Source organism: Grampus griseus (assembly GCF_964374135.1).
Source record: "Grampus griseus genome assembly, chromosome: 21".
NCBI classification, from domain to species: domain Eukaryota; kingdom Metazoa; phylum Chordata; class Mammalia; order Artiodactyla; family Delphinidae; genus Grampus; species Grampus griseus.
Window position 1 is genome coordinate 24,868,537 of NC_139015.1, and position 23,405 is coordinate 24,891,941.

General features: G+C 40.8%; 1 protein-coding gene and 1 pseudogene across 2 annotated transcripts in view; one reads left to right on the top strand and one right to left on the bottom strand.

The window, feature by feature from the left end:
• The window catches only part of LOC309838855 (ribonuclease H1-like), a 47,695-nt pseudogene extending 45,456 nt beyond the window's left edge, over positions 1-2,239 (bottom strand). Inside the window, exon 1 of the transcript in view lies at positions 2,147-2,239. The product of the transcript in view is annotated as a ribonuclease H1-like (transcript). The remainder of the gene's footprint in view (positions 1-2,146) is intronic.
• NRG1 (neuregulin 1) overlaps positions 1-23,405 on the top strand; it is a gene marked incomplete at both ends in the record, with an annotated part of 1,016,643 nt that overhangs the window by 684,170 nt on the left and 309,068 nt on the right. The window lies entirely within an intron of this gene.

Consider the following 23,405-nt stretch of genomic DNA (forward strand, 5'->3'; position numbering starts at 1 on the left):
TAAAGGTTGTGCAATGATTTTGTGTCTGGTTTGTAGGTAGTTGAGTATTTGGCTGCTCTGATGGGTGTGCGACACATGTCCTTTTTAGGGTTATTTTAACACAAATGCTGGATTTTCTTTCATCTTTTTCACCCAGCAGCCAGTTACTTCCTCAAAGCTCGCACTTAGCTTCACGTAAAGACAAAAACAATTGCTTGTAATGCCACGTACCCCGTGTAATTATTGCCTGTGTGGGCAATAATTTATGAAGCTATTACTATACAATTTTCTAATCTCACTTTACGGTGATGAGTATCGCATATTAATCTGCATAACGCCCTCTTGATTATATTTGCTGGATGTGAGTTTCAATTTACTGGCATTTAGGTTAAACATTTTATAGTTCTCATTTCATTAGTAGGCTTTTTAAAATGTACTTTTATGTGAGAATCTGATTTCTGAGTGGGAGGAATATCCTCACGAATTCTTCCTAAGAATAATCTGAAAGGTAGTAAGTACAATGTGAGTTTGTCATTGTCAAGAGTTAAGGAAGAGACATATAGAGAATAAGCTATTTCAGGTAATCATAAAGTAGCCCTTCTGCAGCCAGGGCAATTGGGCCTTATGTCTTTGAGTTGAGGTGCTCTGCCCTGAATTATAGGATTTAAAGAAGGATACCCTGGATTCCAGCTCCTCAGCTTACTGGCTCTGTGTTCATTCTTGGTCAGGAACCCCAATCCTCTAGACATCAGTGCCCTTAGTTACAAAATTAAGGACATAATAATGCTTCTCTCCTACGGTTGGTGCAAGAATTAAATGGGATAATGCATATTGTATGTTTAAGAGCACAGTCTCAGGAGCCAGACTGGGTAGATTTGAACTGTGCGGTTTGGGCAAGAGATTAAACACAACTATGCCTCTGTTTTATCATCTGTAAAATGGGGATAATTATAGGATCTTACTCAAAAGTTGTTGTGAGAGTTAAAATGATTTAATACTGTAAAGCACTTAGGTTCCCGGCACATAATAAATGCTCACTAAAAATTAGCTATTATATGGTATGTGACAGCATTGCATAAATCCTAATATACGTCATCACCTATTATCTGGGTTCTGTGCACCATTTTATATATTTATTTAATGGATTATTTTATACAGATTTAGTCGGATTTTATAATACAAAACAAGTGGATATGTAGTAGGTATAGAGGAGCCTAATTTTGATGTTTCCTACGATTTTATTTATGTTTTACTATTAAACATACTCATACACGAGTCTTATCTTTCTTCTTGGCACTTCCTTTAAGGCAGGGGCTGCCTTCAACTTTGGAGAGCTTTCAGTGCTTAGAAGAGTTCCTTGCTGGTGATAAGTATTTGTGTTTAATACACTTCTTGACTGTGAAATTGGTTAACCATTTTTGGAAGTAATTCTAGCAGCAAATGAACAGGCTCAGATCATTGTGGCAGGGGGTGAACAGCAATCTTAAAACTGAATTCGGTAACGGGAATTCATGGAGAGAAATGGAGTTCAGTGTAAATTCAAAATTTGAAATCCAAGGGTGCCGTGATATAAAGGGAAGGATGTGGGATTTGTCTCTAGTCTTGGAGTCCCATCACCTTGGGCATGAGCTCAGGTGAGTAACTGCATGGTATCTCTGCTTCCCCATCTGTAATGTGAGGACCGTATATCCCCTCTACCTATTTCACAGGGATGCTTAAAACTGTTAACAGAGGTAATATGTAGGAAGATGCTTTGTAAGCCATAAAATTAATGTACAAATATTAGCGTTATGGATATTCTGAGAGGCAAACCAAAGATTCCAAAGAAGACACTGACTCTTTTTCTTGCCAACTCTATATCCATGTTCATTGTTAAGCTGGATGGGTCTTAATCTTATCTACTGAATTCATTCTGAAAAGTACAGGCTAGAATTCATTAGTCCTTTAGCATAAAGGATCTATTAGGTGAGTCAATAATTAATTCCAAAATCTTACCCTTCGAGTAAGAGGGATGTGTGTCATCAGTGGAGCTGAAGGCTAAACACAGAGGAAGAACTAGCCCTGTCCCGTGTTCTCAAGCAGTCATCCTAATTTTGTTTAGCCCTCGGGATGGAGGCTGATGTACCCAGTCTCTTCTTTGTCTCTCTCCCTATCCATTCTAACATACCTCCAACCATATCTCCAGCTGCAGCCTTGTCCGAAGTGTAGGGCAGGGGGAGAAGTGGTGAGCATGCTTACTTCCAGCCTTGGTGACAACCATGAGGTACGTTCCTCTAAATTCTGATCATAGGGGAATTGGAAACACTATGTGACTTTTTTTTCATCAAAATATTCCAGTAGCCCCAAGAAGAAGAATCTGACCGTAAGGGTCTCAGCGCATTGCTAGGAGAAGTGTAGCTGATAAAACTGTCTTGCAGAATGCGTGAGGATGGATGGATGAATCAAAGGAATCACCTAGTTCAAATGCTTCATTTTAGTACAAGGAGTCGTCCTGGTGCATTTCCTTCGTGTGCCTGAAAAGAAAATGTTTATTGGAACTCAGTGAATGCTCCTTAGACTCTGAAGCCCAGAGGTGTTCCGCCATAACTCATCATGGACTTAGGTCATTTGTGAGATGATGTTACTTGGAGGTCACTGAAAATACTTGGGGTGGCCAGGGGCAATGGAGGACTCTTATTATGAGAAGGTAATGACGTGTTCTCTTATGGATAGAAAAATGATGCTACCCCTGACTCATTCGCAAGGTGGTGGCTGTTTCTCACTGAACTCATGGACGATGACCTTGTGCTGAACCATTCACCATCTTTGCCTCATTCCTTTCAAGCCCAGTGATCGGGGAGTGTGAGCCAGCCGGCTGGGATGTGGAGTCCGGTCCAGAGGTTCAGGAACAGTTTACAACTGTGAGACAGAGCCAGGTTGACTGGTTCCGAATGGAAGTCGTCACCCTTAACATCCGTGAGCTGTTAGTTGACACCCTGAAGCTCTCTGGCTGCTTGAAGGGCTGAGAGAAAGCACTTAGATCCCTGCTGAGCTCATTACCTTAAATTAGCTTCTGTGGTCTGGTGGTCTGTGCAGGAGGGAAATTTCTCCAAAGCCTCGGGAAAGTGTGTGTATGGGGGATGGGGAAAGGGGAAAGGGTCTCTAAGATGGGAAGGAGATTCAGTTAAGCTTCCTGGAAAAATAGGGCTGTTAATCCTTAATTCATACTAAGAAAGCATAAAGTCCCTGAGTGGAAGGCTGTTTCTTTAGAGCAGTCTGAGCACTTGAGCTGTCTCCCAGAACGCAAAGGGGAGGCGGACAGAGCGGGTCACAGATAACTCCCTGTTTCACCTCATTCCCCCTTAGCTTTTTCCTAAGAGGTGGGCTTTATAGCCAACTTCCCTTTGTCTCTGTTTTCTTCTTGTGCAAACCGGGTGATGACATTGACTCTCTTCACAGGAAAGCACTCAGTGAGGATTAACTAAGTAATGAGAGCAAATTGCAAGGGTGATTGAAATGCCCAATAAAATCGCTGACGGATGTCTCCCGGGGGGCGGGGCCCTTCCATGCTCCTTTCATCCGGGTCTCACCAGCACCATGGACCACCGCTAGCTCTGCGGGCTCCTCAAGCCTTACCCCCTGAACCCTTGTCTCTGAGGAGCTTTGAGCTATTTACTGAAATGATTGCTCGGTTGTCCCTGCCCTCCAACCATCCCTCCCAGGAGAGAGCAGTAGGACTCATTTTCCTCTGTCTGGGGAAAGACATCCAGGAGACAGGAATGTTGGCCCAGCTATCAGTGATGCCTCCCGTTCCCATCCTGAGGAGAGCAGCTTTTCAAGAATATTCTTTCTTGAGTATACTTTTTTTTTTTTTTTGCGGTACGCGGGCCTCTCACTGTTGTGGCCTCTCCCGTTGCGGAGCACAGGCTCCGGACGCGCAGGCTCAGTGGCCATGGCTCACGGGCCCAGCCGCTCCGCGGCATGTGGGATCCTCCCGGCCCGGGGCACGAACCCGTGTCCCCTGCATCGGCAGGCGGACTCTCAACCACTGCGCCACCAGGGAAGCCCTCCTGAGTATACCTTTTATAGACTTTCTGGAGAACAATTTAGTAACACAGGCATTCAAAATTCTTAGAAACATGCATGACCCTTGCCTGAGGAATTCCATGTTCAGCACATCATCACAGATCTTCTCGTTCACTTTTCTTCACTCCAGAGTGTATTGCCTTCAAGGGAGAATTTAAGTACTTTGGGACTTTGAATCAACCAGCTGATTACCCCATCTGCCCACCCAATTGCTATAGGGCTGAGGGATCTGCTTTGTAATGGGACACCAGCCTTCCATAGTCTGCTTATTCTCTGGTTGTGGGCGTATTCAAGGAAATCTATATATTTGCACAGAGTCATGGAAATGTACACGTGAACAAGCTAGAGTGATCATGGTCTACACTTTCTATTTATAGATGAGGAATCTGAGACCCTGAGAAAACAAGTGGCTTACCCACATGTTCATACCTATTCAAAGCCACAGAAGGAATGAGAACCCAGGGCCTGTAACTCCCATCTGGGCTTTTCTTTAGTTATGGAAGCTTAACAATGTGGGACATAAAGTAGAGAGAAGTCATCGTAGGGTGAACCTTTATAAGGTAGAAAAAGAAATCATGTTTGTACCAGGTTTCATAGTGCTCCAGAAGCCACTGTTGGAGTATCGAGAGCTTATTCTGCACAGTTCACAGGCTGGGGCTGGGTACCTCGATTCATTCCAATTTTGTATCCAAGGAGTGTAAGTTCTAAAATAAAAGAAAGGAACGTTCTTTATCAGTAACTCAGCGAAGGCTCAATGTATTGTGTGCCTCTATAGTTGATCTTTACTAGGGAATTGTGAGCAGGTAGTTACTAAATGCTAAGCTATTTACATACTGTAATGGTTAATTTTATGTGTCAACTTGACTGGGCCACAGGGTGCCCAGACGTTTGGACAAACGTTATTCTGGTGTATCTGTGAGGGTGACTTTGGGTGAGATTAACATTTGAATGGGTGGGTTGAGTAACGCAGACTGTCCTCCCCAGTGTGTGTGGGTCTCATCTAATCGATGGAAGACTTAAATAGGACAAAAAGGCTGTGTGGGAGGGAACACCTACTGCCTGATGGCTTTCGGCTGGGACATCCATCCTTTCCAGCTTTCGGACTCAGACTAAGACATGGGCTCTTCTTGAATCTTGAGCCGGCTGGCTTTTGAACTGGAACTTACACCGTCAGCTTTCTTGGTTCTCAGGCCTTTGCACTCAGACTAGAGCTACACCCTCTGCTCTCCTGGGTCCCCAGCATGCTGATGGCAGACCTTGGGACTTTTCAGCCTTCATAATCACATGAACCAATGCCTTATAATGAATCTCTTCATATATATATATATATATATATATATATATATATTTAAAATATATATTCTATATTTAAATACATATTATATAAAATACATATATTTAAATGTTTAGATATGTAAAAATATGTTTACACACACATCCTATTGGTTCTATTGACCTGGAGAACCCTGATTAATACACACATGCTTAATCCTCACAAAGACCCTCTGAAGTAGATACTGTTGTTGTTGCTATCATTATTATTATTACTCTATCTTAAACATGAGGCAGTTACACTCAGACTGGTTAAGTCACTTGCCCAGAGCTACACCGTGTGTCTGGACGGAGCCCGCATTCCCCTCGGAGTCCTCATGCTGCGTGTCCGTGACACACTGTCTCTTGCTGTGTCTCTAAAGCCTTACGCACATGAGCGTCCTTTGACCTAGCCATCCAATTCTAAGAATATACCCTAAGTGTTAAGCATGAGTGTGTAAGTATAATGGTATATCTTTAAACATTTCTAATAGTAAAAACTTTTAAACAACCTAAACGCTGAAAAGTAAGTGGTTAAATGATCTATGATAGTGTTCCTCAGTGAAATACTGCATTCCTTACAAACCGTGCTTTCAAAGACTGTTTATTTACCTGGGTAATCATTCACAATATATGACTCTTAAAAGCATGTTACAAGCCTAAGGAAACATGATGACTAAATGTAATGTGGTATTTTGGATGGGATCCTGGAATTGCATTTAGTTATCATATTTTCTTAGGTTTGTAACATGTTTTTAAGCTGGAACAGGAAAACTAAAGTACTAAAAACTAAAGGAAGCTGAATGAATTATAGACTTTAGTTAATGATAATGTGTCAAACTTGGTTCATTAATTGTGACAAATATACTATACAAATGCAAGATATTAATAAGAAGGAAAAATGGGTTTAGGGTATATGGGAATTCTTTCTACTACCATCACAATTTTTTTGTATATCCAAAACTATTCTGAAATTTAAAAATTGTTTTTAAAAAGTTACAAGGCATTACATCCAGGAGGGGACCCTCTTTGTAAAGAAAAAGAATGTGTATGTAGGTGCATTGCAATAATGAAAGGGAAGAAATCAAATGTTAACAGGAATTATTTTGGATTGGTGAATGTGGTAATTTTTGTTTTTCTGTGTTTTCCAAGTTTTTGACATTGAATATGATTATCTCATTTAAAGAAAATAATGAATGCTGCTTTAAATTGATCACTCCCATTTCCTTCCATAGTGTCTGAAACTCTGGCCGTTAAAATACTCTTTTAATTTAAGAATAATTAGAAAATATGTTCCCTGAAGAGTAACCCTTTACAACCTTATTCCGTGTTATTCCGTTTGCAAGGATTAGTTGGGCAAATAAAGTGACTGTCATGTGGGAAAACAGACAAAAGTGTCTTCAGAGAGTTTGTGGAGAAGGACACCAGAAAGGGAGGAGAGGGACGACCATGTGCCAGGACCTACCATTGTCAGTCCCTGTCCCAGCTAAAGGCTTCAGTGACTCCCAGAGGGCAGGACACCTTTCTTTACCTGTACACAGGTGATCAAGGTGTGCAGGGTTTCCCATAGTTTGATCCAAGACAACAAGAAGTGCTGTTGTTCTTTTGTTTTTTGTTGTTTTGCGGTACGCGGGCCTCTCACTGTTGTGGCCTCTCCCGTTGAGGAGCACAGGCTCCGGACGTGCAGGCTCAGCGGCCATGGCTCACGGGCCCAGCCGCTCCGCGGCATGTGGGATCTTCCCGGACCGGAGCACGAACCCGTGTCCCCTGCATCGGCAGGCGGACTCTCAACCACTGCGCCACCAGGGAAGCCCTGTTTTTTGTTTTTTACCAAAATAATTCTCTTAACGCAGACAACCTTAGATCTGTAAACGTACCTTGCCTATTCACGACATTGCTGTGCTGTGTTGTGGAAAGGCCTAAAAAGAAGTAAAAGCCTTAGTTTCTAATTTCAACCTGCCACTCATTTAACGTGTGACCGTGGAATAAAACCCACCAAGTTTAGGTACCTCTCACTAAAATGGAGAACCTGGACAAGATCACTGGTTTTCACACTGTGTCCTACGAAGCCCTAGAAGTTCCTTAGGAAGTCCTCCAGAAGCCAGGTGTGGATTAGATTCTCTGGACAACTTCCCTGGATTCAACCAAAGTACCTTAACACTTAACGTGGGCTACATCTCGGGCTTCTGTATACAGTTCTGTTTGAATGCAGGGATTTTGTTGAACTCTAACATTCAGTGATCCTCAGATTCTGAAAAATGGCTTAAAGTGAAATCCAGGTTAAAAATCAATTTTTCAGACCCATTGTCGCTACTGTCAGAAGAGAGAAAACTGCTACCAAAAGAAGCAAAATCAGATTGAGGTGGTTTCAGAAATAAAATATCCTGTAAAGCAATTATACTCCAATAAAGATGTTAAATTTTAAAACAAGATGATTTCTTTTGAAAAAAATAATTTAAAAAGATATATCCTGCCAAGAGAGTCTCTGAAACATCCCTTTCTGTCTCTGTCAGAGGTGAGGTAGGAAGGCATTTGTTTTCAGGCAACTCTGTTATGATTCACATTGCCTGTGAAAACCTTCAACCCAATCCTTCTGCTTCGCTAACTGGAAGGACAGCCCAAGTTAGAGACAATCCAAAACTTTTACAAAGTGTTCTGAGAAATAGGTATTTAGAATGGCAAGAAACAGGAAAACATATGCTAGGGAGATTTATTGCCTTAACAAGCCGAGGGGGACGAACGCCTTACTCTCCTTTTGAATGGAGGTGGTCTGAACCAGTTGAGTCAGCTTTGAGCGGAACAGAGGGATCTTGTGTTTTTCCTGACATTTCAGCTCTAACCCTAATGCAGACAAACAAAGGCCAGAGGACCAGTGGACTGAGCCAACAGTGACAGCACTTCCAGAGGTCCTGAAACGAATTCAGCCGCTCTGCGCCCCTCAAAGCAGTGATGCCCGGGAGCCTGTTAGAACATCTTAGGACTTCCGCCAATAAGAACAGACCACGCCTTACCTCGCAGTCCCTCTGGATCCAAGCTGAGCTGAGGCCAAATCTCTAAAACCTTCAGGTGCATAAATAATCCCCCTCTTTTCTCTCTCCTGAATCCCATGACAACCTGGGCATCATTTATTATTGGAAAGAACAGCTATATAGCAGGAGAAGAATAAGAAGAAACGCCCTTGCAGAAAGTCTTGGTGGGTTCCCAGAACAGATAAACTACAATCAGTCATATGTTCCTCAGCAAATTAAAGCATCTATCGAAGGAAAGTATTTGAACAAAACTCTACTTTATTGGGTCTGTTTTCTGTAGTGTATTTCTATGGGGAATATGTTCTATAAAAGGCAGATTTTACTTTATAAAAGGAAACGTGAAGGGAAAGAATTCGCAAAATGCACACTCAGTTTACATTTAGTTGAATGTTTTGAATTTGACATTCTCTTTAGTGATTCTTTTCTAGTTTCTTCCTTATATCTGAATCATTATGTCTATTATATGAAGGGAACAGTTAGCCCTATGTTCATTCTCTAGTAGACTTGCTGGTAGTTCTAACAGGAAAACAATACATGAGCATGGATACTTAAAACCATATAAAGTTCATAGAAATAGCTGCAAATTCTCTAACCTTTACCTTTATACACGTACCCAAGTTTCCATGTTTGTTCCAATATCCTACAAATTTTCTTTCCTTTTAATTTTCCTTGCATCACTCCCCAACCCCTGCAACGTTCATTCTCACCCAGTTTAATCCCTACATCATCACAATCCACACTTTTTGCATCTGACGTGTTAAAATTGCCCACCCTATTGAAAACTATGGCTGGCCAAGTACAAGTTAACAGAACTCTAGGCGGACCCTTGTACATAACCTCATTATTTAGTTTCAGTTTCTGGTGGTGGCTGTGTAATCAGCCTGGCAGCAGAGAGACTACACTGTGATCTCTGACAGGGCAAGGATCAGGATGATGGTACACGCTCTAGACACTTTCATGAGTCCGTTTTGCCAGAAGATCAGCGCAGCATCATGGTGAAGGTTCTGGAATCAGTCTGCTTGGGTTCATGTGATGACTGTTGCTTACTGACTATATACCCTTTTGGGTACTTACTTATCCAGTTTAAGCCTCATATCCATCACCTGGAAAAGTATATAATAATACCTATCTTCATGTTATCAGAAGTATTAAATGACCTTGGGATATAAAGTGTTAAATGTGGTACCAGACCCTAGTAAGACTTGGATAATTATCTCCTTTCTTCCTTTCTCCCTCCCTCCCTCCTTCCTTTCCTCCTTCCTTCCTTTCTTCCTCCCTCCCTCCTTCCCTCCCTCCCTCTTTCCTCCCTCCCTCCCTCCTTCCTTCCTCCCTCCCTTCCTTCCTTCCCTCCCTTCCTCCCTCCCTCCCTCCCTCCTTCCTTCCTTCCCTCCCCCATTGCATGAGGACATATGCAGAACACTAACAGCACAGGTGTCTAAGGCAGTAGGTTTCAAGTGTAGTCTTTTAACCAGCAGCAGCATCACCTGGGAACTTGTTAGACTAGCAGATCTTCTGGTCTGACCCCAGACCTCCTGAATCAGAAACCTGGGTTTGGGGCCCAGCTCTCTGTGTTGTAGCCAGCCTACCAGATGATCCTGAGTATGAATATTCTGGTGTGAGGTTTTAAGTCATGCAAATGAATCTCTGCCTCCAGTTAAGGTAAAAAGGGAAAGGCCTTGGCTCACACTGTCTTTGGGCAGGAAGACAGGACGTGGAAACACTATTAGAATTACTAGAAAAGTGGAGTCTTGAGCAGCTCAGTCTGTCGGGGTGTGCATTCTGCTCAAGATGTAAATGAGATGGGAAAAACAGCGGTAGTATCAGCTGCTCCATAATTATTTAGTCACTCTCAGGTAACTAGACAGCCTGGGAGTGTTGATCAAACATGCTCCTGGGTAATTGGCAGTGGAAGGTGTGAACTCTCCCCAGTTTAATAAATATTAGAATAGACTGCGAGAATTGGTGACTAACAGGGAGCAACTAAATGATGATCTTCTGTAGTCTTCCTTGAGGGGTGTATTTCTTGGTTTTCCGGAGAATGTTATAGAATGAAATGTACATTGAGGGTGAGACCTGGGAGGAGACCTGTCTGGTATCATAACAACGATGACAATATTAACGTACATGCAGATACACAGAAGACTCCGTGAACCTTTCATGTTCAATGATTATACACAACGTTCTGTTGGATACAACCCCTCACATACGTCTCTATCTGATATATGAACATTATTCTTTTTTTTAAATTGGAGCATAATTGCTTTACAATGTTGTGTTAGTTTCTGCTGTACAGTGAAGCGAATCAGCTATATGTATACATATATCCCCTCCCTCTTGGACGTCCCTTCCACTCTCCCCTCATCCCACCCATCTAGGTCATCACAGAGCACCAAGCTGAGGTCCCTGTGCTATACAGCAGGTTCCCACTAGCTATCAGTTTTACACGTGGTAGTGTGTTTATGTCAAACCTGAACTTCCTTTCTTGGTTTTTCAGAGAAGAACCTGTTAGTATATTCTCAAGATTTGTTCTGGCCACAGCAAAGAAAATGGAAGAAGCTACACATCCTTTAGCTAAAGAGTTAATTTTTTGCTAAAATACTTTGTAGGGAAGTTCTGATGCCATTCCTCTTAGGAATTTTTTTTCCTTTTATGCTTTGGAAAGTATATTCACCACGGTATTTGTTGTTAGTCATTGGTGTGTTTTTCTTGTCACCTTTTCCAAATCAACTCTATTGTACTTATCTGGAAGAACTTAAATAATAACTTTAAGATAAATCCTAGTGATAAGCTCACAGCCACCGAAGCCAACAGAGGGACTACAAGAAAATGAGATATATGCATCATTTTTGAGAGTTAAGATTCTCATACTAAATGTGTTTGAAGCATTTTAAAATGACTGTAATATTTATTTTTAATGCTCAACAATATTGCAGTTATTGGATCAGAATGATAAATTGGCTCATCTGCAAGTACCTCAATGCAAATTGAATTCTTCTAGCCTAGTCTGTTCAATAAAAGTACAGTGTGAGTTACATATATAATTTAAAAAATTTTAATAGCCAAATTTTAAAAGTTAAAGAGAAACAGGTGAACGTAATTTTAATAATATAGTCTACTTAACCCAGTGTATCCAAAATATTGTATTTCAACATGTAAAAATATAAATAATTTTCAATATAAAAATATCAATGAGAGATTTTACATTCTTTCTTCACATTAAGTCTTTGAAACCCCATATGCATTTTACACTTACAGCACATTTCAGTTTGGACTAGCCACATTTCAAGTTCTCAGTAGCCACCTATGATCAGGGACAGGGCAGTTTTAGACATTAAAAGGATGTTTGTAAGATGCCTTCTTTTCTTTTTTTTTTATCAGTGTGTACATGTCAATCCCAATCTCCCAATTCATCCCACCACCACCACCACCACCACCACGCCCCTTTCCCCCTTTGGTGTCCATACGTTTGTTCTCTACATCTGGGTCTCAATTTCTGCCCTGCAAACTGGTTCATCTGTACCATTTTTCTAGGTTCCACGTATATGTGTTAATATACGATATTTGTTTTTCTCTTTCTGAATTACTTCTCTCTGTATAACAGTCTCTAGATGCATCCACGTCTCTACAAATGACCCAATTTCGTTCCTTTTTATGGCTGAGTAATAGTCCATTGTATATATCTGCCACATCTTCTTTATCTATTCGTCTGTCAATGGGCATTTAGGTTGCTTCCACGACCTGCCTATTGTAAATAGTGCTGCAATGAACATTGGGGTGCATGTGTCTTTTTGAATTATGGTTTTCTCTGGGTATTTGCCCAGTAGTGGGACTGCTGGATCATATGATAGTTCTATTTGTAGTTTTTTAAGGAACCTCCATACTGTTCTCCATAGTGGCTGTATCAATTTACATTCCCACCAACAGTGCAAGAGGGTTCCCCTTTCTCCACACCATCTCCAGCATTTGTTGTTTCTAGATTTTTTGATGATGCCCATTCTAACTGGTGTGAGATAATACCTAACTGTAGTTTGATTTGCATTTCTCTAATAATTAGTGATGTTGAGCAGCTTTTCATGTGCCTCTTGGCCATCTGTATGTCTTCCTTGGAGAAATGTCTGTTTAGGTCTTCTGCCCATTTTTGGATTGGGTTGTTTGTTTTTTTTTAATATTGAGTTGCATGAGCTGTTTGTATACTTTGGAGATTAATCCTTTGTCCGTTGCTTCATTTTTCCGTTGCAAATATTTTCTCCCATTCTGAGGGCTGTCCCCTCGTCTTGTTATGGTTTCCTTTGCTGTGCAAAAGCCCCGAAGTTTCATCAGGTCCCATTTGTCCATTTTTAAAATTTATTTCCATTACTCTAGGAGGTGGATCAAAAAAGATCCTGCTGTGATCTGTGTCAAAGAGCGTTCTTTCTATGTTTTCCTCCAAGATTTTTATTGTGTCCGGTCTTATATTTAGGTCTCCAATCCATTTTGAGTTTATTTTTGTGTATGGTGTTCTAATTTCATTCTTTTACATGTAGCTGTCCAGTTTTCCCAGCACCACTTATTGAAGAGACTGTCCTCTTTCCATTGTATATCCTTGCCTCCTTCGTCACAGATTAGTTGACCACAGGTGCATGGGTTTATGTCTGGGCTTTCTATCCCGTTCCACCGATCTATGTTTCTGTTCCTGTGCCAGTACCACACTGTCCCAATCACTGTAGCCTTGTAGTACAGTCTGAAGCCAGGGAGTCTGATTCCTCCAACTCTGCCCTTTTCCCTCAAGACTGCTTTGGCTATTCGGGGTCTTTTGTGTCTCCATACAAATTTTAAGATTTTTTTGTTCTAGTTCCATAAAAAATGCCATTGGTAATTTGACAGGGATTGCATTGAATCTGTAGATTGCCCTGTGTAGCATAGTCATTTTCACCGTATTGATTCTTCCAATCCAAGAACATAGCATATCTCTCCATCTGTTGGTATCATCTTTAATGTCTCTCATCAGTGTCCTACAGTTTTTTGCATACAGGTCCTCCATCTCCCTAGGTAGGTCCATTCCTAGGCGTTCTATTCTTTCTGTGGCAATGGCAAATGGGAGTGCCTCCTCAATCTCTCTTCCAGATCCTTCCTCATTAGTGTATAGAATGCAAGAGACTTCTGAGCATTAACCTGGCGTCCCGCAACTTCACCAGATTCGTTGCTCAGCTCCAGCAGTTCCCCGGCAGCATCCTTAGGATTCTCTATGTATAGGATCATGTCATCTGCAAACAGTGCCAGCTTCACGCCTTCTTTTCCAATCTGTATTCCTTTTATTTCTTTTTCTTTTCTGATTGCCGTGGCCAGGACTTCCAAGACTATGTTGAATAATAGTGGTGAGAGTGGACATCCTTGTCTTGTTCCTGATCTCAGAGGAAATGCCTTCAGTTTTTCACCACTGAGAATGGTGTTTGCTGTGGGTTTGTCGTATATGGCCTCTATTATGTTGAGTGGGTTCCCACCATGCCCACTTTCTGGAGAGTTCTTATCATAAATTGGTGTTGAATTTTGTCAAAAGCTTTTTCTGCATCTATTGAGATGATCATATGGTTTTTCTTCTTCAGTTTGTTAATATGGTGTATCACATTGATTGATTTGCATATACTGAAGAATCCTTGCATCCCTGGGATAAATCCCATGTAAGATGCCTTCTTAAATAAAGTTCCCCCAAATATAACAGATCATCAGATGGAAATATATACACCCAAAATGATTGTCGCTAAAAGAGAAGTGTGTTGAATGTACAGCTATTGATTTGTCTGTAATTCTGTATGTTAAGAAGCAGTTATTCCTATTATTCCAGAACTGTCCTTAAAGGACCGCATTGCGGTTCAGTTGACAAGTACAGATATTTAAAAGTAAAATGTTTTTGCGCCATCCGTGTTGAAATTTGATGAGCTTTCCCAAGCACTAGATGTCCTTGATTTTGATATATGCTATTCATAGTTCAACATATTTGAACACAGAACACATCTTACAATGAAGGTGGACTATTGATATAGTTGTACTTCTTCTTTTCCTGAAACTTTATGTCCTTCCCAACATAGAAGGAGTTGTCGGACATTGTGTGGTTGTGTTTTTTGAGAATATGTTTCAGCACTTGAGAGATGAATTTCTTAGAGTTTTTATGAAAGATCAGAACTAAAAGGCGGGAAGAGACAAATAAATAAACAGTGTGATTAATGTACTTGCCTTGGATAAGCAGAGGTGAGCGAGATAAAGAACAGCTTTCAATTTTAGCTCTACTTCAGTCCCAGGGAAGATAAATGAGTAAGATCTTGTGGTATTTGACCTTGTTAATATCTACATACTTTTCTGCAGAGGCTCCTGCACCTGAGCTTCCCATTTTTATGGTAGAAGAGCTAGGGATCTCTGGATGGTGAATGTATTCTCTAAAAAGACACCAAAACAACAGCTAATACAATGTGTTTTCTGTACTACTGCCTTCCTCCAAGAGGCATTGAGAGTGGCTGGCCTACATTCATGTAAAAACGGAACTAGACCCCCAGTCAACTTATTCTATTAGACCAAGTTCTTAAATCCCTTCAGACAAGAGAAATAAAGGAGACAAGGATGATGGTTGGGATAGAGAGACAAATTCACAGTTCGTTCTAAGCCTATTGAATTACTTAAAACTATTCATCTTTTGTGGTAATGGTTCAACTCCATTTTTATACATCTCCCATTTGTCTTTTGGAGAGTTCAAAACATTTTTTAAAAACATCAATTCCAATAATATTGCATGCCATGGTAAATAAGAGGTTAGCATCACTACAACATGTAGCTTGGCTACAATACCTTATTAGAACCCTCGAATCTATTCTCTTACATATATGCAGACTGAACATGGTCTCTCTCTCCACCGTCTAGAAAATCTGTGTAGTAAATTCTCATTGTGTCCTCACACCCTGCTAATCTTGAGTTTCTTCTCTTGTACTAGTCCTAGTAAAGAGATAGAAGCATGAAAGCACACCATTCACGTAGTCAAGTCAATGGCGTCAGAGAACTCAGGACGCCTGATTCTGATGACGCTTCCCACCGGAAGGCAATCCTCTTATAAGGGTCAGGGTCCAGAATCCATGTCACTGCCTCATGCTCCCTCTTTATGACCAGCTAACAGGATGCATGCAGAGAACTTCAGGTGTGGACATTCATCTGGGAGAGGCAAGGAGAGTTTGGCTCCCCGTGGGGAGGGTTGTGCTGTCCTGTGTTTTAATGGAGGTGGTGGGTCCACTTGCCCTGGGGAGAGAGGGGTTGTTTTTGCTTATTGTTCTCTCAGTAGAAGAGGAAGCATTTATCAACATTTTATTTCGATGTTTCAAGAGAAGAAGACACTCTAAACACTTCCGTTTTCATATTTCCTCTTGAAGATCCAGCACTTTCTACAACCAGCCTTTCCCAGGGGGCTCGCCCGGAATTGCTGGCAAAGAGCTGGTATCTCTAGCTGTGGCTTTAACGTCAAAAAGCTCTCTAGGTCCACCTTCCATCCTTGAGTTTCTGATGCTTGATGGATGGGTGGCCATACTCCTCTTTCTTTTTTTAACCCCAACTCAAAATGGCATTATGGGCATGTAGGAATTTGTCACGTTTTTCGCCCCCGTAGAGCTCTCTGATACCGTTACGCTACCAGATGCCTTTGCTCATCTTTTGACTATGCGAAGTATAACAGTTTTCCCAAACCAAACCAGACCCATCTAAATCCTTTACCATAGACCTCCCAGAATTGAGAGAGAGAGAGAAAGAGAAAGAGAGATCGATCGATCTGAATCAAAATTACTATTTGTGAGGAGTCATACAGGGAAGGGGCCAAATGTGAGATGCTCCAATGCTGAGTCCCTGGTCAGTGGATCAGCAAATGGAAAACCCTGACCATGGAACAGTGGCCAAAGTGCAGAAGGATAAAGTTTACTTGTCCACCTCTGCTATAGCCTTTGTGGGTTCTGGCCAACGTCTGCCCTTCTCTGAGCCTGGAGCTTTAAAATGGAAGGTAATTGCTGGGGGCTAGAGCTCACAGTCACACCGCGTGATGAGTGAGGTCACGTTAATAAAGCCCTTGGAAAGAAAAGCCACGTGAAACAGCAGGGCTATTACCGTTCCAAGATTATTTTATAAAAGTGAACCTTAAGTTCAGCGTGATGATTAACAAGCTATTAGGGCCAAGTTATTGATTCCTCTATCTCTAGAGTAGCTACTAATGCAAGTGCGTACCAACAGGCCACAGACACAAAAAACCTCTCCTCTTCCTGTGCGCCTGTATTTTCTGATGGAGCTTTTCCTTGGGAGAAAGCAAATCATTTAACATACACAGTGGGGCATCTTTATCATGCAGGTGCTTGGAGAGGGACAAACAACTAAATTGATTGTTTGTTTCATTAGTTTTTTACTGATTTACAAAGATTAATACAGATACATGGAAAAATCAAGACATAAAAAGTAGAAAGAAGTAAAGCATTACTCCAAATTCCTCTACTCTGAAGCAGTTAGTGTTTATATGCTGCGTACATTATACACTTACATATTAACCTTGTTCTTTGTTCCTTTTCTACTCCTCATAAATAACAATATCATGGGTGATTTCTCATGTCTGATATCAATATTGTTTTTGTCTGCAAAATATTTCAGGGATGGTATATACTGTTCGTTAAACCATTTAATCTCCTGTGGGTGTTTACAATATTTTTGCTCTCTTAACAGTGCTCTGATGAACCTTGAGCTTTTGACCCATTTTCCCACTGTGATAAGTCCCTGGAGGTTGAATTAGAGAGTGAAAAGATTTGGAGATTAGATATCTTTAAACATTTTGTCCATCTACGCACCAGAACAGTCACACCAGATTCCTTCCCACCTACACTGTAATAGACTGCCGGCTTCCCCCAGCCTTGCCAACACTGGGTATTGTCAATGTCTTTGATCTTCGCAGGACTGATAGGGGAATGGAATGTCTGATGATTTTATGTTACATTCTAGGCATGGCGTATCAGACTATAACTGAATGCAGTTGTTATGTTTCAGGGACCTGGTTTAACTCATAGCACACTGTTTGAATCTGTGTAATAACCAACTATGATATAATGAGGCTTTCCTGTAGTTTTGAAAAAGAAGCCAAACTTCACGTGGTTTAAATTACTTACTCATTCACACTCCTGATGTGCTAGGTCATCAGGGAAACCCTTTGGAGATGCCCCCAATGACCCAGTACAAGTTGTTAGCGGCACTCTTCACGAAGGAGAGATTGTTCTGACCCAAAGACCACACTCGAGAGAAGCATCTTGGAAGGAGCCCTACTCTACAACCGAGAAGATTGCTCTGTCGGGTGGCCTTTGCCTTCAGCAGTAACAGTTTCACAGTTTTGACATGTTTTAAAGGTTATTGTCTTCAAGACCAGGACAGGTAATTGAGGAGACCTCACACTTCATCAGAAGCATTTCATCTTTTTCACACAGCCACACACAAGGCAACATGTTTCTCTTTTCACTGACAGATTATGCCAAAATTTACTAGGTCTGGTCGACATGAAAGCAAACACATGTTTGGGCAAAGATTCAAATAATTCAAAGCTATAGGGTCAGCATTATTCTAATACAAAAGTTAGGACTTTCCCCTCTTCTGCTTGCACCAGAGGCCAACGCCTCAACACACACACACACAAACACACACCCGTGGTTTTCATTTTTCTTTGCTTAAAATTTTGTTTTCAAATATTGGCTTCATTTTTTTTATGAAGACACCTGTGATTGGTTCACTCTGAATTACCTTCTGGTAAGTCCATCTACCCAAAGCTTTTTGATTGGTTGTCAACTAATCAGTTCTGAACCCTGCCATAACATATTTTCCTCAAATCCCTTTAAGATAGTAGAATAATGAGGAATGAGAAGTTATCCTGAGCGAGTACTGGGAAACCTGGTATTTGAAATTCTAGAAGTTTATGTCTTCTGCCCAGTTCTTAAGCCGTCTTTCTAGATAACCATCCAGCAGTGACCCTGGTACACGCAGCTAACTTGGTTAGTTCGATCTGGGCAGTACATCCACATGCACTACTCTGTTTCTGAAATTCTTTTCTGTGCTTAACAGTGAGCACTGTCTTCTGCAGTTTATTCCTTCAACTTTTGTGTCCTTTGTTTTCCCCTCATTTCCTCACCTGTGGCATCCACAACACATTACATAAACTTGACAGTGAAGGACAGTGTGAGTAGTGCACACTGGCTTCTAGAGCTGAGAAGTCCCAGACCAGGCAGGAGGTGCTGGGTCATTATTACCATTTAAAAGATGCCATATTCCTTCCCAGGTCCACTGGCCCAATCCACTTCACTATAGCTTCCCAAAATATCCTCATCTTGAATGTTAATGAAAGGTACTCTTTTTAGGGTTCAAAAGCACTGATCATCAATTTTGTGGTGAGGAATCAGGAAAATCAAGTGGATGGAAATCAAGATGAGACTTCTTCATTTTGATGCAAAGAGTGGGTCAGGAGACTAGGTTTAAGTCCCAGATCTGCCTCCTACTAGTTTTAGAATCTTGAGTGATTCAATTCATATATTCGGGTGTTGGTTTTTTCATCTGTAGGATGTAGTGAAGATAAATGAGGTCCTGTATGATTTCCTGGCATAATATTTGGCACATCGTAGATACTTATGAAGAAGTGGCTATTGTTATGATTTATCCCTCTACAGCTTTACATTCCTATGATTTACTATATAGCAATAGCATTTCTGCCCGTCTTGACTAGACAGGTACTGCTGAATATGAAGGATGTTAAATGAAATGATACTATCTGAGCTGCAAAGAAAAGGCTAAAAGAAAACATCTAAATGCATCTCTTTTGGGTGTCGTTTGCATCAGTAGCCAATATGTACAGAATAAGTGCTTTGGGGCAGAAGATGGAATGTCATTTTTCTTAATAGCTGTACTAGGGACCTATTTTTTTTTAATTTATTTTATTGAAGTAGAGTTGATTTACAATGTTGTGTTAATTTCTAATGTAGAACAAAATGATTCAGTTACATATATATATATATATATGTGTATATATATACACACACACACATTCTTTTTCATTATGGTTGATCACAGGATATTGAATATAGTTCCCTGTGCTATAGTGGGACTCTGTTGTTTATCCATTCTATATATAATAGTTGGCATCTGCTAATCCCAAACTCCCAGTGCATCCCTCCTGCATCCCCTTTCCCTTGGCAACCACAAGTCTGTTTTCTATGTCTGTTTCTGTTTCGTAGATAAGTTCATTTGTGTCATATTTTAGATTCCATATATAAGTGATATCATATGGTATTTGTCTTTCTCTTTGTCTTTCTTACTTAGTATGATCATCTCTAGGTCCAGCCATGTCGCTGCAAATGGCATTATTTCATTCTTTTTTACGGCTGAGTAGTATTCCATTGTGTGTGTGTGCGTGTGTACGTGTATATGTGTGTATGTGTGTATGTGTGTGTATGTACCACATCTTCTTTATGCATTCCTCTGTCGATGGACATTTAGGTTTTGCTTCTGTGTCTTGGCCATTGTCATTAGTGCTGCTATGAACATAGGGGTTCATGTATCTTTTTGAATTATAGTTTTGGTAGGGACCTATTTAGAGAGTCATAATTCTATCTACATATTGATTTTTTTTAGCTTTATTGAGATGTAATTGACACACACACTGTGTAAGTTTAAAGTGTACAGCGTGACTTAATTTATGTTGCAAAATGTTTACCACAGTAAAGTTTAGCTGACATCCATCATCTTATATAGATGCAACAAAGAGAAGCCAGGGGGATGTGGGTTTATTTCCTTGGGAAGAGAACTTTTAAGATTTACTGTCTTAGCAACTTTCAACTCTACTGTACTGAAGTTTTACATTTCTTAAATAAGTCTCTGGGGGGATGTGAAGACCATTAATGAGTGTGATTTCACCAGGATGACAACTGACTTGCAGTTGTTAGCATGGCTAAGGGTGTCTGATTTAGATCAGGGGTCAACACGCTACAGTCCACAGACCAAAACCACCCACCTCCATCTGTTTTTGTAAATAATGTTTAATTGGAAACAATCATTTATTTACATCTATGGCTGCTTTCATGCTACCACGGCAGAGTTGCTTAATTGCAACAGAGACCCAGAAACTGTATCGCCCACAAAGCTGAAAATTTGTACTCTCTGTCCTTTTACAGAAAACAGTTGTCAACCCTTAATTTAGATGATAGTAGCATTGTTTCTGATTGAATAGGTAGTGGCTGGTACCAGCATGTAAAGTTCATACTACTTAAAGTCTGGAGGCTTAAGGAAAAGTGTATGCACATGTATTGATTAGGAATCATTCTTGTGTGGATACATACACAGAGGTAGGACCGGGAGCTAGAAGATGTGGGACTGAAGTCCCTTCCGCGAGAAACAGTGTCTCTGGCCAGGTCACAGTGGGTGCAACCTGAGAAAAATCAGTTCATCACATGTCTAAGGAAACAGGAGTATGACTATATAATGGCTACAGAGAAACATAAAATAAAGGTGTTTTCTGCAAGTATTATGCTAGGTGAGAAATATTTAATTAGTAAGAATGTATTTCATATTGAGAGGATCTGTTTTGGAGCCCAGACCCAATGGACCATACATCGAGAAATGAAAGGTCAATTTAGTGACTTCATTTAGGGGGCAAGTTTATGAAATAACAACGCGACAGATTTCCCGTGAAGAGTTAGGAGAAAATGTTCATCAGTCGCCGTAGGTTGCCGTGAACTACCTGTGTGTGTGTGTCAATGATGGATATGTGGGTGCTTACGTGCACACTGTAAAAGAAAAAAGACCCGATTCATTTTTATCAGAAACAGAGAAAAAGATGTTCAGATGTTTGAAACTCTTCTGACGCAAAACATTGTGTAATTCATAAACAATTCTTTGTGAGTGTTTTAGTTCATCGTATGTCCAGAATATAGGACTCACTAGCTACTCTCATGTACAAAACAATTGCTCTTGGGGTGTGTTTATTTGTTGTTAAGTAATAAACATTACCCTAGAGGATGTTTAAGTTTGTGAAAATGATGAATTGGTGACTGTGTACATGGAACTGTAATCTGGGGCCCTTCTCTCTCTGATCACCACCCTCACCCCCAACACGTGCACACTGCCTTCCAGCCCTGTGACTCTGGCCATACTGTCTCTGGGACACACAAGCCTATCCCCAGGATAAGCTTCCCTTTCAAGCCCCTATCAGGCTTTCAGCATGGGCTTTGAAGAGATAGTGACATTACTGGGCTCTGACATACACCCTGTCAGCCCAGCAGAAGCAAGTGGAAGATTCTACTTGCCTGATAAAGATCAGTTGCTGTTTCCTGTCTTGAAGACGAAAGTTGAGCAAATGCAAGGTCATCTGTGTTTATATTAACAATGCAAGAGTTACATTGCCTTTTCGCAACATCGGGTCATTATTTATCCACTTATCCTTCTTTTTCATCATTCCTTTGAACTGCCTGCATTTGCTTATCGTGATATTTCTGAGTCTGTAAACAGCCCAAGTGTAGCTGTTCTATTTCTCTAAATAGAGTCTTAGGTCATTTTATTATCCAGGGTTATAAGTTATCGGAATGCCCCCATCTGCTGTGCTTCCCCATCTGGGGTAACTTTAACTATTTCAGCCGATGGAAAAACTAGGAAAGGCATTGTGACATTAGCTACTTTTTCCTACCACACCGTTTTCCAATAGATCATTTTTCCTAAAAAAATCACAAGGAAGTCATTAAATATTTCTGTTTCTTTAGAAATGGCATTAAGTATAATGGCTTCTCTCCCTTCACTTACTGCTGTTTCTGGTTTTCTGTAGCCCTGATTTTTCTTCCACTGAGATCACAGCCACTGAGAGCTTCTTCTTACCAAAAAAGCGTTAAAGATGTCTTTCCAGTGGCTCATGGGCAGATCTCTGTAGCAAAACAGCTGTGAGGGAGGGAAAGAGACAAAGCCAGTTCAGCCCAACAACCTTGTCAATTTGCCATTCTTTTAGATTGTATGACATACATGATTAGATTTTCTTGCACGTGCATTTTGGGGGTAACAGCACATTGGTAGACCTGTTTTTAATCCATTTGATTACCTTCAATTTGCTAGCTCCTTCAGCAGTGATGAAAAGAAAATGAGCAATGAGGTTTTGATGAATCCCAATTTATCAACTGACTATGAGATACTTCTAATGTGTGAGACAGGGTAATCTTTCTTTCAATCATCTATTGGGGAAAGATGCTCAACATTAAGGAAATTGAGAAATGTTTAATTATATTGATGAGCTTATATACACAACAGGAAAGAAGACAGATTCAGACACACAGTTGTTTTCTTCCAAGTTGTTATCTGTCTCAGCTGGAGTAAGCTAGATTGTCCCATGACAGCAAAGTGCTCCAAAATTTTGGCAGTTTGCAGCAACCCAGGTTTATTTTCCAGTTACGCTACATGCCCAGTGATTGTTAGCTGGGAGCTCTGCTCCACGTCATTTTCTCTAAGGGACCCACAGTGATGGAGGAGTCTCTTAATACTGATGTTTATTACAGCAAAGACAAAGGTGAACTGCAAGATATGACTTAAATTTCTACCTGGGAATCACTGCCACTCCCATGACTGTTTTGGCAGAAATGACAGTCAATCCAAGTCTGACTTCAGTGTCTTGAGTAAATATAATTCCACTCCCACAAAGGGGAGCAGAATGGTAGTAAAACCCATCACTCCATCAACCCCAATATCATTTCTTTATTTGAGTGATTTCTTTTTTTAACCCTTATAGATCCCTCTTAAAACATCAACCTGGAAACAGTGCTTATGGAAATCAGCTTCACTAGTTCTGAAGCAAGAGTTTCATTGTTGGGATATGTTATCTGACCTTGTTAGCAGATTTCAACCCTAGGCTTAAATGCAGATTTCAACCCTAGACCCGTTTTAGGACTTTCACCACCCACAGAACTAGAGGTTTTCTTGCTCGAGGGTTCCACACTTATGCATGAAAAGAGTACCCCCTTCACTAAAAGG